The sequence below is a fragment of the Chelonoidis abingdonii genome, chromosome 2 (genome assembly GCF_003597395.2).
Source record: "Chelonoidis abingdonii isolate Lonesome George chromosome 2, CheloAbing_2.0, whole genome shotgun sequence".
NCBI lineage: Eukaryota > Metazoa > Chordata > Testudines > Testudinidae > Chelonoidis > Chelonoidis abingdonii.
The window spans coordinates 178,074,010-178,093,598 of record NC_133770.1 but is presented as its reverse complement, the minus strand read 5'-3'; positions in this window follow the sequence as shown (position 1 = coordinate 178,093,598).

Genomic DNA, 19,589 nt, shown 5'->3' with positions numbered 1-19,589 from the left:
CAGGGCCATAGCGCGCCAATGCGGCTCGTTGTTGGGGCGGCATGCCAGGGCGGGAGAGCGCTCTAGCAGTCGCTGGCCAAGGCGGCAGGTGGCTCCGGCAGTGGACCTCCCGCAGGCTATGCACTGCGTAGGCATCGCTGGCCTCGGCTTCTGGTGGAGCATCCGCAGGACACCTGCGGTGAGGTCCCCCGCGTATGTTGTGGACCACCGGACCCCCGCAGGGAAGCCTGCGGGCGAGGATCCACCAGAGCCTGCAGGGCCACCGGCGGAGCGCGCAGAGCGCCCCCCGTGGCGTTGCCGCCGTGCTTGGGGCAGTGTGAAATTGCTAGAGCCGGCCCTGCCAAGAGGTCATCTGGGGTGTCTAGGGAGGCCAGGGAGTGTGGAGCAGTGGCACAGCCAGGGTAGGCCACTTGGGGGGGGCGGGGGATGATGGGGGTAGGGGAGGAGAGGCAGGAGGGATCGGGGCTGCCTTCCCTCACCCCCTCCAGCTGATCTTGCGGGGAGCAATGGACACTGTCGAGGGGCCCCACAGACCCAGGCGGGCAACTGGGGAGCAGGATTGGGGGCTTGCCCTGCACCACCTGTCTGGTGCTCAAGATGGGGAGTGGGATTGGGGCACGGGGGCTTGCTCACTCCCCTGCTGGAATGCCAAGCAGGTGGAGCAGGGCAAGCCCCCATGCCCTGACCCCGCTCCCTGGAAAGAGCGCCAGCCAGAGCTGAGCGAGCCCCCAATCCCACTCCCTGGCAGAAGTGCTGGGCTGGCGGAGTAGGGCAAGCCCCCATGCCCCAACCCCACTCCCCAGGTGCGTGCCTGGGGTGGGGCAGGCCCTGACCAGAGTATCTATCGCCTTATGCAAGGCTGGATGGAGGGGGTGAGGGGAGGCAGCCCCGATCCCGCCTGCCTCCCCTTCCCCACCCCCACCGTTGCCCGCCCACTCACCCGAAGTCCGGGCCCACCCAAGTGTCCCCTCCTGGCTACGCCATTGATCTGCACATCTTGGTGACCGCGCCGCACCATGTGAAAGTGAATTCATGTGTACTCCTTTAAGCTTTGGGAGATGTGGGTTCAATTCTCTACTCTATCACGGGCTTTCCTGTGTTATTTGTGCTTACTCACTCTGTGCACCAGTTCCCCATTTACTACATGAGAAGAGCAGCATTCCTGTACCTCACAGAAGGATTGTAAAGTGCTTGGATACTACAATAATGGGTGGGGGCACGACATTTAAGAACCTAAAAGAGATGGATTGATTGCAGGGGTAGCCAACGTTAAGGCCAGCTCTGATATTATCAAATCACATTTGCCATCCCTAATATAATGTGTATAATCTTTTTATAATAAAGGGAAAACTAGACACTAATCAATAAGAACATTCATACACAAGCTAAACTGTGGATATGCCCCACTTCATATCAAATGGCTCATACCAGAAGGTTACAGTGTCAATCTAAGGGCAAGGCTACCACCGAATTTGGGAAATAGTGATATTGTGGACAACCACCCCCTAACTGGCTATTATATTTTGTTAGAAAAAAAATTGCCTATAGCACATAAAAAGGAAGACAGAGGACAAACAGGTTTATCTGCATCTTGTTATCATTTCATTTAGGAAGGCTGGTACTTGAGAAAATGCACAGTCATACTTTTTCCAATCAAGGATGACCATTCCTGATGCATTGTGTATCAATTTTCTGAAAAGCGTCTGACTTTTTCTCAGAGGTAATATATTTGCTGGTACAGCAGGGGATGACAGGAATGTAGTTTCATACATAGTACGTTAGTCATTTGCTTTACCTGCTACGTCAGCCATGTTGTTTTGGACAGAAACCCAAAATGACAGACATGACTGAGACAGCTGCTGGAGCAAATACTACTTCACCCGAAAATCTGATCTTACACAACAACACTGCAGCATGGTGGCAGTCCCTGAGGATTACAGCATCACTGCTGACTTTTAGTTAACCCTTTGGAGCACTGTGCTGCAAACAAGATTGCCAGAAAATTTAATGATCTGCTTGTTGAAAAATAATGACAAACTTTCTGCATTCAGAGGCACAATCCTATGTATTTACTATATCACTATTACTGTAAATATTTTTCTAGTAGTTGAAAATACAATTCTCTCTGGAGATTTGAAAATTTACAGAATACGTTTAACTAAGAATAGTGTATTAATATACTATTTGTTGTGGTTCCAGCATAACAAATTCCCTCAACCCCTCTTTAAAAGAAACAAAAAAAAATTAAAATTGTTCAGAGTTTTGGAAACAAAACAGACTTCTTCAAAGCATTAGGAGACGACAATGCAGCATCAATATCTTGAAGAAATTGAACTTTAGGAACAGAGTAATCACAAAACATTTTTTACAGTTACTCCTTTAAGTCAATGGGCCTGACTCTCACCTGGCATAAATCAGCATAACTCAGTGTGTACACTGAATTTAGATGCAGTGTGTTTAATTTATGGTAAAAAGTATTTACAGAATATTAACTGCCATATATTTTTAAGTTAATATTTATAGTGCTCGAAGTGCCACACTGAAAGCCCTGGAGAATGATTTTTTCTGTTGATTGCTACCCCAAGACCAGAATGGCAAGCCAACCTTCATGGTGGACTCCTATTTACAGGACCAGTTTAATATTTTGAGGCCCAGGCAGATGCATTTTTATCTGTCTCCACCCCTGGCCTTCCCTAGACTTGAACTTTATCTTGTTGTAATGCACATTAATTGCCAGTTAACGTGTTATTTATGCAATTGTAAATGTGAAACAGATACATCAGATGTTTGTTATAGGCTCAGCCTAGGGTGATTCATGATCAGGAATAAGTGACCTTCCTGTGATAAATATTTGTGAGTGTCTCTACTTTAGCATTTATGATCAACAACTAAAACTGCAACCCAAATATTCAAAAAGAATCACATCACTTATCTTTCCAAATGTGAAGGACAGAAACTTACCAAAAAAGTAGAGTCTCATCTAGTCACATGACTCCAGGAGCTGGAGCTTTAAGAAAAGCACTGATTATCATGAAAGTTGGCAACACTGAGTTTAGACAAAGCTCCTGCCTCTAAAAAACAAACAAACAAAAACATTTTGTATTGGCTGCCATTTGCTTCCTGTGATGCAGGCTAAGTGGAGTCCATCTGCTTGTGCTGAGGTCCATGCATTGTTACCAATACTTTATTTTTTTAAACAATATTGAAAGGGATAATTTCTCTAAACAAGGAGCTGCAAGGGCCCCTACCACCTCAGTGGTTTGTGTGCATTGTGGAATTTTAGGTTATTTTATCTTCTCTTTCTCCAGTTACAGTGTTTTTGTTAATAGAATGTAATATTTAGCTACAGATAATCAATCACAGAGCATGGATAGCATATCATAGACACAAATTCAAAGCAATGGTCATGTCAAATAGTTTGAAACTATCCATAGCCTGAAATGTGTTGCCAAACAATGAAGTCATTTAGAAAAAATTAATGAGTCAGTGTAAAACAGAATGAGGTGCTAAATTCATTGAATGACATGTTTCCTGAAAATAGTTACCAAGCAAGGGAAACAGACTAGAAAGAATAAATGAATTAGTTTCACTAAGCTAAAGACAAGGTCTTCCCTTCTGTATCCTTTGTTCTCTCCTCCGATGCCTACCCCCATCCATCTTCAGACCTTTTAAACCAAATTTGTCTAGCATTATTTCTCTCCTCTCCTTTGTCTGGACAGCAGCATCTCCTTCCTTCTTATTCTCTTTCCCACATGTAGGTGTAGCAGAGAAGAATTCACTCTCTACATCAATTCTATACCTAGCTTCTCTACAGACACTGAAACAAGGATGACCATTTGTGATGACAATGTGTGTGGTTTGAACACCTGTTCGCTAGGACTTAGTCAAAGACCAGCTAACATTTAACCACTTTTTGTTTTTCCCTTGTATTGTATTTTACTTTGCAAAGGATACCTTATTTCCAAACTTCTTGTGCTGTTTTAAGCGTATCATCCCATATCACGCTCAATCAATCATGAAACTAACTTAAGAGCATGAATTTTGAAGTTTTGCTTTCAGTAATGTAACTAATGGGCTAATTTGAATCACATGTGTTACACTAGTAATGTCTATTTCTTATGATGAAGGTCCCTAGCTCATAATATGAATTGGAGCCATACATAAAAATGCTGCAGTCGTGAATTTAGTTGTGTTCAACAAAAATTGCTGAAACAGATACGTGATACTCTTATTGTCTATTAAGTAGCATTAACTATAACTGAATCCAAACCCCACAATATATAAATCCCATGTCCCCCAAAATAAATCAATTTACACCTTCAGAAAAAGCAGCAAAGAATCCTGTGGCACCTTATAGACTAACAGACGTTTTGGAACATGAGCTTTTGTGGGTGAATATCCACTTCATCAGATGCATGTAGTGGAAATTTCCAGGGGCAGTTATATATGTGCAAGCAGGTGTGTGTGTATGTATGTATACACACACACGCAAGCTCATGCTCCAAAACGTCTGTTAGTCTATAAGGTGCCACAGGATTCTTTGCTGCTTTTACAGATCCAGACTAACACGGCTACCCCTTTGATACTTGACACTTTCAGAAAAGGTTTCTATGCACCTGCTTGTTCCAGGCCGACGGTATTAAGGGAAAGCTAAAAAAATTGTTCTGCACTTCTAAATTATATCCAACCAAAAAACTATATTTAGTGAGCACTGAAGTTATACAGAAGTGGTGTTTCAGATTTAACTATGAATTGGGTCTCTGTAACTAGTCCAATTGTAGGGCCGTTCCTTAGCCATAGCAGAAGAGGCCGCCACTTAGGGATTACCACTCTGCTGGGGGCAACCACCTAGCCGGGAGCCCAGACAGACGGGAAGCAGTGGAGCATGTAAGAGCCAGGGCGCTGGTGTCCTAGAGAGAGCATATTCTGCACAGTCTGAGGAGGGATTCGCTGCCTGGGGCCTCTGGATAGGAGCTCAACTGTGAGGTGACTCTATCCCCCGACTGAGGTGAGGTGAGGAGTCTGGGCTTTGGAACAAGTATCCTTGTTGTCCCCATAAATCCATTCTTTTCCCCGCTGCCCACATGGCACCCCCTCCTTTCTCTCCCTCCTCCTTAGGAGCTCCTCTCTCTCCACCCTCCTTCCGCCGGCAGGCTGAGTTGGGTGGGTGCTTGGGGTAGGACTCCTGCCTCCTGTGAGGATGAAAGTGAAAGTAACTCACGCTCTCACAGCGGCCCCAGGCATTGAATTGTCCACAAGGGCTGGTTGGGTTAGCAAGATGTGTGAACTTAGGCTAGAGGGATTGGGGTAGGGTGAGCAGATATCCCTATTTTATAGGGCCAGTACCCATTTTGGGGTCTTTTTCTTATATAGTGGCTCTTACCACCCCCCACAACCTCTTTCCGATTTTCAGACTGCTAGCTGTCACTCTAGGTGGGGGTTAAGTGTGCCGTATTATAGGACAAAGCCCAAATATCGGACTTGGCCCATAAAGATCAGGACAACCTGGATCTGGTGCACCTAAGCTGGGGCGCGCCTTCCCGACTTGCCTGCGGCCTCGCATGTGGCGCGAGCCATCTGCAAGACGGCGAGTGCACAGCCAGATGCTGCTTGGGTCCATGGTGAGACCTGTCTAGATTCAGATGCTGTGGGGCTAAATTCACCATGGTCCCTAAGGCTGGTGGGGTCCCATTGGTGGATTGGACCTGAGGTTGCTCAGTTGCCCTACCGAGACGTGATTGGGGACTTACTGCAGGTTGGACCAGCAGCTGGGGTGAGCCAAGCATGAAAGCAGTACTGTGTTACCAATTTAGATTGTCATTTTAACAATTGTTGTTGCCAAAATTTTCTTGTAACAACCTGAAATCCCAAATGTCAATATTTTTTTTAAAAAAATCAATATCCTTAGCCAAAACAGAAAATTAAGTTGTCTGACAATTATTTGTGGACAGTTTGGTTGGAGCCAGTGAGGGCCGTGTTTCATCAGTAGAAACAAAAAAGTTGACTGACTTTCCTATGCCTGTTTACTGCCTGAAGCCCTCCAACAACTGTAATATGCTCTCTCCTTACAAGTGTTATAAGCGGGGGGTCGCAACCTACGGCACACGTGCCAGAAGGTGGCAGGTGAGCTGATTTTGAATGGTACGCACCAGGGCAATGGCTGAGCGCTTCAGCCCCTCACTGCTCTGGGGTTTCAGGCCCTGCTCGCCTATTGCCCAGCCTAGATACCGGCCGCCGGCCCCACTCAGACCTGCGTTGGGCCTGGACCCCAAGTGAAACCCCAGCTGGGCAGCGGGCGGAGCAGGCCAGCGTGAACAGCACTAAACCTGCGCAGATCTGGGGTTCCATTCACGTCAGCCGCGCGGGCTGACGTGGGCTGAGCAGGGCCGGTGGGCGGTTGCAGTGGCTCAGTCTGCTGCCAGTCCTGGGGGTGCCAGCCACACCAAGCACTAGCTACTTCGGGTTCCGCTGCTGGCCCCTTGCCAGTCAGAGCCCAGGGCCCCCGGCCCCACCTGCCTTCCTGCCAGCTGGTGAGCAAGCTATCCAGGCTGGTAGGCGGGCCCTAGGGGGGTTTGGCGGCCGGATCACCTGGCTGGCAGGAAGTTGGTCTGGTCGAACCCCAGACACAAGCGGGCCCTGAGCAGGGCCTGGATCTTGTCTGGGTTCCAATCACCAGCCCCACTCAGCCTGCTGCGGTTGAGGTTTCATTTACTCAGCTGGCAGTTGCCTGAGCAGGGACCGGTGGCCAGACTTCTGCCACTCCATATTCTACTGAGTGTACATCTAATTGAGTTGTACATATGCCCCACTCATTCTACTGACAATCTGCGTAAACAGTAGCATCAGGAGAATGGATTTCCAAAACTAAAGCTCATTAAAAACTATCTCCGCTCTACGATGAGTCAGGAACGCTTAACTGGTCTTGCTATTCTTGCAATCGAACAAGACACGACTTTGTCTTTATCATATGATGATATTATTACTGATTTTGCAGCCAAAAAAGCCAGAAAGATTGCTTTTAATTAAAAACAAATCTTTGTTTCAATACCTCTTCATATAAATTTCCAATAAAATTGACAAATTTAAAAAATTATATTATTTGCATCATTCTGTCAAAACAGAATTGTTTCTATAGTGTGACTTCTTTAGTGCTAGTCCATCAGCATTACAGTGTGCTTAATTAAGTTAAACTGGTTTCAATAACGTGAATGTGGCGAGTTTTCCAGTACTGTATGCTTATATTTGTGTTGCTAAGAGTGGATCAGGCACAGGGGCACCAGTTTAATAATCTCGCCTAGGGCACCATAAATCCTAAGGACGGCCCTGCCAATTGTCATATGCAATTTGCAAAAGACTCCTGGCACTTTGAGGAAGGAGATTTTCCCTAATTCATGTAATCAGACAGAGAGAAGTTATAACATTTTAATCAATGTGTGAGGTCCAGCTGGGAAGTTCCATTACAAAGCATTGTCATGCCCAGCAGGAACTTGCAGACTCTGGGAGACTGGAATGGTGCTGCACTTTTCAACAATAGCTATGGCAGATTAATAACTACTAAGTTAAACAAAAGACTGTTTCCTCCCCTACACATTTGCATAATACAGCAAGTTAGTATGTTAAAGTACATTTCCTCTCTGTAATGGCATCAGCTGCTACAGCAGCCATCTGAGAGTGAATCAAGTCAGATCAGGGAATACCCTGTATATTAAACACCTGGCTTCTCAACTGGAGGTAGAGCCAGAGCTCATCCTCTCAGGGCCAGTCTACACTAGGATAAAAAGTACATCCCCAGATTTCACCTAGACCAATGGTTCCCAAACTTGTTCCACCGCTTGTGCGGGGAAAGCTCCGGCGGGCCGGACTGGTTTGTTTACCTGCCGCGTCCGCAGGTTCGGCCAATCGTGGCTCCCAGTGGCTGCGGTGCACTGCTCCAGGCCAATGGGAGCTGCTGGAAGCAGCACAGTCCAAGGGACTTAGTAGCCACCGCTTCCAGCAGCTCCCATTGGCCTGGAGCAGTGCACCGCAGCCACTGGGAGCCACGATCGGCCGAACCTGCGGACGCGGCAGGTAAACAAACTGGCCTAGCCCACCAAGGGCTTTCCCTGCACAAGCGGCAGAACAAGTTTGGGAACCACTGACCTAGACCAACTAATAATGTGTGTTAAAATACAATTTGCCCTGTGTAGACTAGATTCTAAAGAATGTTAACAAACATGTTTTTAAAATACGTCTTTTACCCTAATGTGGATAGGCCTGGATGAGTAAAATTCTATCACTTGTATTTTAAAATCCTTTCAATCCTTGATAATTTTAAAGATACTACTGGAAGTGAAGATCATCATCCCTCACTGCCTCTAATTCAGAAGGCCTCTGGTGTTAATTCCAGAAATGGAGAGAAGACAATAGAAGGAGGATAAAAGAAATTAGAACCAAGGACCTAGCAGAAAAAGAAATGTATATTTTTTTAAATAGCATAAATTGGCACAAACACAAAGTACATACAATGAAATCTACATCCCTTAAGTGGAATTTTTTAAATTCAAAATACAAATCTATGAACTAGTTAGAACATTTCTTGAAGAAAATTATAATAATTTTAATTTAAATGCAGTTATTGTGCAGTAATATCAATTAGCTCTTTAAAAACCTAATTAATAATTTATCAAGGTGACAACTCAATAAATCAGCAGAGGCAGTAAAAGAGAGCTCTCATTTTATACCCACTACTACAGGGAACAAATTTCATTTACAACTATATGGTTGGCATAAACTGGCATAGCTCCACTGATTTCAGTGGAATTACACTGATTCACATCAGTTGAAGACCTGGCCTTGCCAAATTAAGTGTTTTTTCTCTAATTCTCCTATTATCCTGTATAAGTGTTAGTTGTATGTCTACTTTGATATAGTTACTTTCATGATTATATCTATGGTTACGATATGATTCGTACAAGGGCTGTATTATACAGGTTCTATTTTGCTATAGAAATGAATATCAAGGAAAATGAAGCAAAGATTTTGGGGGAGGGTGGAGGAGAATTGGAATAAAAAAATAGGATGTATGCAATCAAAATCATTTTAAACTACTAGTAACTAAGTGTCTAGATGAATTATCAATGAGAGGATGCATGAGAGGAACAAGAAGGGGATAGGAAAGTACCCCTGAAAGAAATTTTTGTAAAAACAGGCAAACGATTGGCATGGCTTTCAAGCATTTGACAGTGGCAAATGGTGTTGCAGAGAAATCTAAGATGGTAAATTCCTCCTCAAAGAGGCATTGGTAATCTACAGACAGTACATTCCAGTAGGAGCATGATAGAAACTGCCAGACCCTCCACCCCCTTGACATTCAGAAATGTCAAGAATTCTTTGTTCCATGCAAGAATGTCTATTGCAAAAGACATTATCTTTGCAATAAACAAAAAAAAAAACTTCCTTTAACATTAGTTAAGTTTGCTTACATCAATAAACTATTAGGAAATTAGGAGGGGTAAAGTTAGGAAACAAAGTCAAGGATTAAAAGTTTGCAAAGGCACACACTCTCAAGTTAGGAAATGCCAGAATAAACATTGCTCATTGAAATGTAATTGCCACCTTGCCCGTAGGCGTTATGATACAGCCTTTAAATCACATGGTTCCCTCCCCTCACCCAGTTCCCACAGACACACAGAGGACCTCTGTTTTATTCAGTGCACAGCATGGGCAGCGGATGCAGCCCCCTTGCCCCTCTCTTCTGCCCAAGCCTCTCTCCCTCATGGCTGGAGCTCCAAGCACCCCTCCATCGGAGAAGCCCTGGGCTAGCTGGAGCCCCACCAGCCACTCCTCAACTTCCCTACCAAGACCCCAAGATGTCCTGTGGGGAAAACTTGCATTTCTTCTAAAGATCCTGAACTTTTTATATGCGCCATGAAGGTTCTGGGACAGCTGAGGAGGTGGTATGTGTTATTCAGCTTCCTAGGTTCATCAGTAATCTCACTGGAGTCCAGGAAGACTACTGATGAACCCAGGAAGCTGAGTAGCACATACCACCACCTTGGCTGCCCCAGAACCTGCATGGTGCATAATAATAAGCAAAAACTTCCCTGCAACCAGTGGCTGTAGCTGCGTCAGGGCAGGTTTAGCCCTGGCCTATTACACCTGCCACCTATGGTGCACAGGATGATCTACTCTGGGGATGAATCAGGGCTGTGTAAGGTAAGGTAATAATTGGAGATATACCAATTGCCTAGAACTGGAAGGAACCTTGAAAGGTCATCAAGTCCAGCCCCCTGCCTTTACTAGCAGGACCAATTTTTGCCCCAGATCCCTAAGTGGCCCTCTCAAGGATTCAACTCACAACCCTGGGTTTAGCAGGCCAATGCTCAAACCACTGAGCTATCCCTCCCCTGCCCCGGGGTCCTACAAACAATGAGGCGGGGCAGGGACATGGGCTGGGGACTGCTCTTGGGCATCTCAGCCCCAGCCCAGAGCAGGTGGAGGATCTAGGGCTCCCCACAGCAGCTTGGGCTCCCTGGGCAGCTCTTACCATGGTCCATCTCTGTCTTCCAGCCTGGCCAGGGGGCAGAGCCTTGAAGAGGAGGAGCAGGGCCATCGTTCCAGTGCCAGTGGCCCCCTACTTCTGCCCAGTTTCCTGTGCTCCTCTGGGGGCTCCCAAATTGGCTGGGGCCCCTAGGCATGGGGCCCCATAAACCCTGGTGTTAATCTGCTACTGTTCTCAATACAGTATATAGACTATATACAAAAATTCTTACATTAAAACCTTTTATGAAACATGCAGGGTTTGTTGCTTCCCCCCCCCCCCATTTTCTTAAGCATGTAACAACATCAGTTCTCCGAGAGGAAGTCACATCATCCGCTAACCTGTGTTGTTGGGAAAATCCCTTTGATAAATTAAGTGAAAATACTCCCTGTCAATAAGTTGTTTTACAAAAAAGAAAAAAAAAAGTACTGCACTTGTTGAAAAATGTGTTACTTCCTGCTTCCAGTTGGTCTCTGACATAGCTGAATAGAAGGCAGCCGCAGCACTAAGAATAATTCCTGCATAAAAATATTCTTGCTCTAGTTCTGGTTTCTCATTGTCATGATCTTCATGCATTTCTGTCTGTATGACTCACAGAACAGTGAATGTTCTTCAGCCTTTGTCCTCAACAAGTGTCCAAATGCTAGAAAATGTGTGTGATCAATGGGGGCAGAGGAAGAGAGAGCGAGAGAGCAGTTATTTATGCTTATGGAGTACATGGCTTATAGAACTGGTAATAGGGGGTGGTTATTTAGTGTCAGTCCTGCATTAGTACTCAAAGTCATTACCATCGGACAGTTGTTCAGTGACCTACATGAAACGAGTCCAGTCCAGACTATTCCCTAGTGGGCGGATGTCCAGATCTCAAAACCCATATATACAGTTGATACTTCTGTTTGCTGCCTCAGCAAGAAGCAGTGTGGATAAAAATTGATAAAGTGGATTTTTTAAAAAATATTTTTTTTAATTTAAATTAAAACAGATTTTAAAAAAATAAAACCTATTTAAAATTTAATTTGAAATTGACAGTGTATGCTCAGGACTAAATTTATAATTAAAATAAATACAAAAAAGCATTAAGTAGTACATGTTTGCTGCCAAGATTTAAAGAAATTCAAACCAGTGAACTGATGGAAGTCACAGTGTATCAACCTCAAACCAGAGTTTGTTGAAGTGCTAAATCAGCTTTTGATATCAGTAGCCTCTTTGGCAAGTGCAAAGAGAATATTTTCTTTAAGTTTAGTCAACAAGTCCAGTTAATGACTAGTTCATTCAAAGTTAAGAAACTAATTAGAAGTTGAAAAAGCCAGAAAAGTTGCTTCTCTCTTCCAATCTATGAATAAAAAACAAACAAAAAATACCCTACATATGCAAGGATGACTTCTATTAATTCTAAAATTTTGAACACAGAGATCATTGAAAACAAATTAAATTTACTAAGTACAGATGTTTCCTTTGTTTAATAAACTGGTTAGTTTTAAATGCAAAACATTGATCAATTTTTTTCCTTATGTATTCAACACATTTAAAAATTACAATGCTTTTTATGCATTTTTTATTGAATTTGAATTTCCATCCAAATAGAGCTTAACATAGATTTGCAGAAAAAAATTAATTCTGTGAATAAAAAAGCATCATTTACGCTTTTTGAATGTAATCAAGATGTAAAACTTAAGAATGTGACTAAATATTAGTTTCACTATATAAGTACATAAATAAATAAGTATAGATATAGTGCATTTTCCTGGTTATCAAAAAGAAGCACCACATTTAGTGTAAAGGCTATATTTAGCTGCAAATCAACATGTTTTAATAGTTACTGACCAATGAGAATCAACCTCTCTTTAGGAAAATAAAAGTATAAATGCAAAACATGATTGAAGTTGATGATTTAATCAAGATTTCTGGCTTGCTGAGTAAACCATGATTTAAATCACAGATTTAAATCAACCAACCTGCAGAGACTCCAAGGACTGAATAGAGGATGACTTAATTTCTCACTCTTATTGGTGGCACTTCCATGTCAAGGTTGAGACACACTGATGGAGGTAGTACAGGGAAGCTTGCATGGCTGCTGCTTGAGTTGTCACTGTCCTATCGATAAACAGAGGACTTCAGTTCTTCAGAGCTATCCACCTGGCATCTTTCACAAACACTAAGCTCACTTCAACATATGCTTAAAAAAAAGAGACACTTTTTCTGTTAACATCTGAGAAGGGAGACATCCGCATGAGTAGCATAAAGCGAAATGAAAGTAGACAAAAATCGCAGAATACTGTTTGCATTCTAAGCAATCAGCCCAAAAGAACCATCCTCCAATGGGCCCCCTTTCAGGGCCAGAACTGCAAACTCTACCACTGGAGCTGGTTCTCAAGATGCTGCATTTTAATATCGAGGGGATGCAGCGGTAAAGGGGGGATACCTCCTTCCACTTAGCTACAAACCTGGATGCGCACATCATCTTGCTTCAGGAGACACATTCCACCACTGACATGCATTTCAGTTCTAGTCTATGCTGTCATGACTCATCACCATCACAAGCAGTATGGAATGGCATTTTACATTAGAGAAGGGCTGTCCACTGTCACTGTATGAACATCTGGTCCAAGTGCTATCACAGAATGGCAAACAATAAAGGTAAATGAGCTTCCACTGATTAATGGCTACAAGTTTCAACCACTTAACTGGCCAATCCCCACTCTGCCCATCTTTCCAGGTCATCCCATCTACTGTGGCAACTTCACTTTCTGTCATGTCAATTGGGAATACCTGACAAAAATGCAGGCGGAGAGCGTCTAATGGAGTGGGCACCAGTCATTGACCTTCAACTCTTCTATAACCCAAAGCAAACACCAACTTTTCACAAGAGCAGATGTGGAACAGGCTCTCTCCCAGTGCACTGGGCAACTGCCACCACTGGTCATAGAGTGGAAGCTTTGAAGCTTTCCCAAAGACTCAGCAATCAGCTGTCATTGATCACCATGGGCCTGCGGATATCAACAAACAGCTTACAGAAGGCCTGGTGGAAGCTTTGGAAAGCTTGGTGGGAGGTCTTGCAAGCAGAACTAGAGACATCTGTCAGCAAACTGGCTGAGTTGGACTTGACATGTCCAGCCAATATAACTGACTGCTACCAGACTTCAGTGAATTAATTCAAGCAGCTGCTAAGAAATTGATTCCTAGATGCTATCTCTGACAGTATATCCCTGGGCGGTCAGAGGCAATTAAGCTCTACCAGGAATTCAGATCAGCTAATAACAAACAGGAGCCCACTAACAAATCCAAGGAACTCATTCAACTGCTGAATCAAACTAGGCATGACTGAGGGAGAGAGTCAGTCATTAAGATGGACTTTGTGTAGCCAGAAAGCTTGGCAGACTGTCAAAAGACATTTTGAAGATTCAGGCCACAAGGAGTTTCCAGTCACCACAAATGCCATCGCATTCCAGCTTGTGGCTAACAGACACACAGAACTCAGATAAGCCTTTCAGCCATGCAGTCAGAACTGCAACTACAGAGAGTTGACAGGTTCCTAGTGTGGACTGATACTTGATGGCTCCTTTCAGACAAAGAGCTAGACCTGGACATAAAGATATGAAAACAGAAAAGGCTCCAGGCCTGGATTATATCCAGATGGAGTTCCAACTTCAGAAAGGTCCAAAATCTGACTACTTCAGTTCGTCAACTGATGTTTCCAGGAAACAGCATCCCAAAAATCTGGTGCAGAGCAAAGGTCATAGCCATTCCAAAACCAGGAAAATCATTGGAAAGACTGCAAAGCTACTGACCCATTTGTCTCCTCTGTGTCAAATACAAGTTTACAGAGAGAATGATTCTGAAGCACATCAATGAGGTTATCGAACTACATCTGCCTTTTGTTCAGGCCGGCTTCAGACAAGGATGGTGTACCCAAGATCAAGTTATTCACCTAACACAAGTCATTGAAGATTCCTTTGAGAAGAGGAAAAAAGTTGGCGCTGTTCTGATGGCTCTGTCAGCTGTTTGTGACACTGACTGGCACGTGGGGCTGACAGCCAAGTTATTGCATGATATTTCCTGTAATCCCATGGTGTGGATTATCTTGGAAGTGATAGTGAATTGAAGCTTCATCTTGCAAGATGGAGACAAAGTTAGGCATCACCATAATAGACTTCCACAAGGATTGGTTCTAGCTCCTGTCATTTTCAGCTTGTATACTTATGACCTACCAACAAAGGTTAATAAGTACGTATACACAGATGACATCTGTCTCACTAGTGCAGATAACTATCTACATGATATGGAAGGCTCACTCAGCCAGGACATAAATACTCTGGCCTCTTAATGTAAGTCTTCACTGATGAAGGTAAGGAAATATAAGATAGGGGCCACAACCTTCCATCTCAACAATAACCCATTACACTGAATACTGAGAATCATTCATTCCCTTTCCAGACAGTTGTCACTTATTTAGGAGTCAAACTGGACTGCCAGTCTAACACATCCATCCTATCTAGAACACTTTAAAAAAAGAAAAAGAAGATCTCTTCCCACAATGCTTTGATCCAGAAGACTCCTGGGGAGTGGAGGCAAATGTTTAACAAATTTTAGTCCTGATACTGGTATTTGCTCCAGTGGAATATTATGTGTCAGAAGTCAGTATATGCATCTCTTTGATTTGGATCTGAACACAGCCACCCATCTCATTGGTGGTTGCCTTAGCTACGCCTTAACATCTAATTCAAATGTGTTGGCTTAAATAGCTCCCTCAAAACTTCAGTGAGATGCCGTTACCCTTAAAACTGCATGGAGGGCTATGATGGGTAAAAACAACCTGCTGTACACAAAGCTGACAATGGTTCCAACAGCTGCAAACAAACAACTCATGCTTCCTATAAGGTCTGCCCACCTCCAGAAGAAAACACCTACACCTGCAGCTCCCGCTGACTTGCCATGTCTGATTTTGCAGCAGCCATCCATGCACTTATATCCAGTGCTGCCACTGCACTGCCAATCTCAGATAACACATCAGGGCCAACAGTTATGTCTTTGCAGAGTAGCAACAACTCTGGGATAGACACAAATATACTGACAAATTTCAGAAGCCCTAATTTGCTTCCACCTGTTTGTAGCCTGGGACACAAATCCTGGACTAGGCTTAACAGGCTTCTCACTAGAATGGCCAGCATGGCTGCCACAATGCAAAAATTTGGCTCAGCCCAGTCTTCACACTGTGATAGTGGGGAAGTGATGCAGACAGTCAGATGTGTGGTGGAGCTCACAATTAGAAGACAGAGAACAAACTGCTACATCTCGCTACCTTTGATGATGCAGCAGTTAGCTGGCTGAACAATCTAGATATCAACTTGTGAAACATACCAAAGAAGAACACCTGAGAAGTTGTAAATATCAGAAAGAAAAGCAATAGTCATTACAACAGTTAGCTTTTGTGTAAAGAGACATTATATAGGAACACATTCAGATCTTTCTATTTAACAGAGTGTTACCATATTATAAAGTGAGCATCGTTACAACTGTGATATGTAGTTTCTAGTGTTTTTAATTGAATTGACTGAAATCTCTATATAAACATTTAGCAGACCAGGCACATCTATCAAATGTTAATATTCCTAAAGAATTGGGCACTTCAGTTACTGAGTGCTCTTCCTGAGAAACATTAAATAGGTCTGATTTTCAGTGGATGAGTGCTCTATACTTTCTGACAAACCAGGGCCTTCTAAATGGACTCAGGCTGGGCACTCAAAATTTGAGGCATCCAGAAAATCATTAAGTCACTTTGAAAGTGTTGGCCTCTACTCTTTTCGGTGTCTGCCAATCAATTTTTGGTTCTTTTTATAGTTTTTTTTGTTACACCCAATTTACTCTATATTAGTAATCCGATCATCATAGGGTTGCCAACTTTATTACTCGCACAAAACTGAACATCCTTGCCCCGCCCCTCCTGAGGCCCCACCCCTGCTCACTCCATTCCCCTCCCCCCCAGTTGCTCTCTCTCCCCACCTTCATTCACTCATTCCTTTCCACCAGGGTGGCTCAGAGGGTTGGGGTGCAGGAGGGGGTGAGGGCTCCATCAGGCTCTGGGGTAGGGCCAGGGATGAGGGGCTTGGGATACAAGAGGGGGCTCTGGGCTGAAGGGTGGAGTCAAGGGGTTGGGGAGTGGGAGAGGGTAGGGACTTTGGGCTGGTGGGGGTGTGGATTCCAGAGTGGGGCCAGAAATGATGGGTTCAAGGTGTGAGAGGGGGCTCCAGGTTAGGGCAGGGGTTGGAGTGTGTGGTGGGGGCGAGGGCTCTTCACAGTCTGCTTTGGTCTTAACTATCTTGAGCAGTTTAGTATCATCTGCAAACTTTGCCACCTCACTCTGTTTACCCCTTTCTCCAGATCATTTATATCTGGGTTGGGGCATGCGCTATCTCCAGATCAGCAGTGCAACAGGCTAAGGCAGGCACCCTGCCTGTCCTGGCTCCATGCTGTGCCCCAGAAGCAGCCAGCATGTCCAGCTCCTAGGTGGGGGGCCTAGGAGGCTCCAAATTCTGCTCTTGCCCACAGGCACTGCCCTATTCCCTCAGCTCCCAATGGCTGCGGTTCCTGGCCAATGGGAGTGCAAAGCCAGTGCTTGGGACGAGGGCAGCGTGCAGAGTCCTGTGGCCCCCTCACTTCTGAGCCGGACTTCCTGGCCCGCTCGGTGGCGGTGACTGGAGACGCCAGGGTCCCTTTTCAACCAAGTGTGCCAGTTGAAAACTGGCAATCTTATTATTTCCTGCCTATGTACTGGAATGTTTCCTTTAAGTTCTGAGGTTGAGATCCCCAAAGGTGGTTAGGCGCCTAAGTTGTATTTTTAAGTGCCGTTGTGATCCACAAAATCCCTGCCCAGCTGCCATGTAATTCTGTAGGCACTTCATAGAATCATAGATTATTAGGGGTGGAAGGGACCTCAAGAGATCTAGTCCAACCCCCTGCTCAAAGCAGGACCAATCCCCCAACGACCCCCTCAAGGATTGAACTCACAACCCTGGGTTTAGCAGGCCAATGCTCAAACCACTGAGCTATTCCTCTCCCTCCCTTAATTCACTTGGGTCCTAAGATTTTGCAGTAGAAGTTTCTTAGGTGCCTATGGTTCTGGGTATGCACACTGCTGCTCCCTCTAGATGCCCAGACACTTCTCACCTACACCCCAGAGTGATCCATGAACCAGGGGAAGGTAGGTGCTCCTCCACTTAGCTCACATGTGGGGCCCAATCCAGTAGGCATGCTCAAAGGCTGTCTAAATCCAGAACAACCAGAGGAAGACTACCTCCCTCATAATCTTTAGCTCTGTGGTTACTGCACTCACCCAGGATGTAGGGGACCCCCCACTACAAGTCTCCCTATCTGCCTGATGAGGAGAAAGGATTTGAACAGGAATATCCCACCTCTCAGGAGAGTGCTGTTATCAGTCGGCTAAGGGACACTCAGATATTCAGGTTCCCTCAGTTCCTCCTGTTTAAGTTGTTCCTCTTTAATTAAATATTAATTGGGCCAAAGAATGAGTCTAAATGACTCTACAGCTCTAGTTAGAACACTCACTTGAGAGGTGGCAGATCCCTTATCCTCATGAGGCAGAATGGGGGTTAAACTGATGGTCTCCCACATCCTCAGTGAGCGCTCTAACCACTGGGTTAAAGATAAGGGAGCTCCTCCCCCTCCAGTACCAGAGCCTCTGAGCATTCCTACCAGATCAGGCTCCACATGCAAGTTAGGCAGAGGAACACTCATTTTCCCCAGGACTGTGGGTCACTTGCAGAGATAGGCACCTCCCTGCAGCCCAGACTTAGGCACCTCTCTCTGTGAGTGGTAAACAGTGAAGAGGACAGGTCACTGATTGAAAGTGATCTAGATTGCTTGGTAAACTGGTCGCAAGCAAACAATGTGTGATTTGGTAATGTTAAACATAAATGTAAATATCTGTGAACAAAAAAAAAAAAAAAAATGTAGACCTTACTGACAGGATGGGGGATGCTATCCTGGAAAGAAGTGACAGTAAAAACCATTTTGTGGTCATGGTGGATAATCAGCTGAACATGAGCTCCCGACATGCTACTGTTATCAAAAGAGCTAATGCAATCCTAGAATGCATAAATGGGAATCTCAAGTAAGGGCAGACAGGTTATTTCCCTTCTCTATTTGACCGGGTGTGACAGCTGCAGGAATACTGTCTGCGTCTAATGCCAGTGCCCACAATTCAAGAAGGATGTTGATAAATTGGAGAGGGTTCAGAGAAAAGTCACAAGACTGATTAAAGGATGACAAAACTCACGTTATGGTGACTGAGCTCTTTGAGTCTATTTAGCTTAACAAAGAGAAGGTTAAGGGGTGACTTGATTACAGTCAGTAAGTACCTACATGGGGAACAAAACATAACAGACTCCTCTTTCATCTAGCAGAGAAAGGTATAACAGGATCCAATGGGTAGGAGTTGAAACTAGACAAATCCAGACTAGAAATAAGGCATACATTTTTAACATGTGACAATAATTAACCATTGGAACAATTTATCGAGGGTCATGATGGATTCTCCTTCACTAACAATTTTTAAATCGAGATTGGCTGTTTTTCTAGAATATATGAACTAAGCTTTATTTTGGAGAAGTTCTATGGCCTGTGTTGTATAGGAAGTCAGACTAGAGGATCACAGAGGTCCCTTCTGGCCTTGGAATCTATTAATTTTTTTCACTTTTGGCAGACAAAAATCCCATCTTTTATGATAATTAATATATACTTACTATATTTTAAGCATACGGACATGTTGTTGCAAGTGTGGACAGAAATGGCTGACTATGTGCAGTATTATCTATTTCACATCTGGTTCCACAGGGTTTGCATGAGATCACAAATTGGCCTGTTTCTTGTTCATAAAAGGGATTCTTAGAGTTTGCAATCACTTTGCAGTTTTCAGGATCTGAACCAGCTGGTATACAAACCAAATGGTTCTCAGTTTCACTCATGCAATCCCACTGGAGCCAACAGAGTGATAAGACAATGAATGTGACCCCATATGTTTATCCAAACAATTTTTTTTTTTTTTTTTTTTTTT